The sequence below is a fragment of the Teleopsis dalmanni genome, chromosome 1 (assembly GCF_002237135.1).
Source record: "Teleopsis dalmanni isolate 2A chromosome 1, ASM223713v2, whole genome shotgun sequence".
NCBI classification, from domain to species: Eukaryota; Metazoa; Arthropoda; class Insecta; order Diptera; family Diopsidae; genus Teleopsis; species Teleopsis dalmanni.
This window is the reverse complement of record NC_051846.1, coordinates 233,193,165-233,194,332: the sequence shown is the minus strand read 5'-3', so window position 1 is coordinate 233,194,332 and position 1,168 is coordinate 233,193,165.

Below are 1,168 nucleotides of genomic sequence, written 5' to 3'. Positions count from 1 at the left end.
AATAATTTATAATTATAATACATTAATACAGTTTATATCACAACTCCTAAATTATCGGTTATTAATAATTTTTTAGTTCAGTTGAAATGTGACATCACAAATAAATAAAATGGATGAATGTTTTAATCTTAACTATAAACTGTAACTGGATAAATAGTGTTTATATGATATTTGCAACTGAATGGCATATTTTATTAGTTTAACATAAAAAACCAAAAACATATTTTAAATCGCATCTGACCTTATTTATCTTCTATTAATGTTATGAGAACAAATGATTATGTTATATCATTTTTATTATATTTCCTGCAAATGTATGCAAAATTGCATAAAAATTATAACACTTTCGGAATTTATAATTTACTTCATTTGTCATTCCTTATACATTAAGAAGTCAGAGCATTAAATAATAATAAATTAATATATATCCTCGTTCAGCAAGATATGGCAAATGATAATAGAAATATATAAATGATCATTTATATATTTCTTCAAAATGATTTAGTAAAGTTATAGTACAAATTATTTGCAAACCAATTTCCGCAAATCTTGATGACTTTACAAATTGTTATGTTGACCTCGGTCCCATATTCGGTCAAATTTTTTTTACGCCACTCAGTTTATATGAAATACTTATACATATACAAAATAACTATAACTTTCTTCATTGAGATGCATAATATTCTATTACTATTAGAATTCGTACAAGTTTAACTAATATTTTTATTAAGTTAATGATAACTAATGGCAACTTGCGTATTTCATTTAAAATATTTCAAATGAAAAGTACATAATTAATAATTAATTAATATATTATTAATATAAATTTTGTAGGCGAAAGTAGGTCTGCGAGAAATGGAAACAATGGTAGCAGTCGGAGCAACCGTGATGAACGTAAGAGGGACCGCGATAGAGACGGGGATAGACGACGCGATGAAAAGAGAAGGAGGCGTACAAGATCGAGGTCTTTATCTAGGGATTATGAACGAGAAAGAGAACGCGACAGAGCGTAAGTGTTAACAAAGAAATTTATAAATAATTATAATTCAAATATTATTATAGTGACAGAAGGCAAATAGAAAGAGAACAGCGCGATTATAGAGATAGAGAACGTGAAAAAGAATGGGAGAAAGAAAGAGAAAGGGATCGTGAGCGAGAGAGAGAGCGT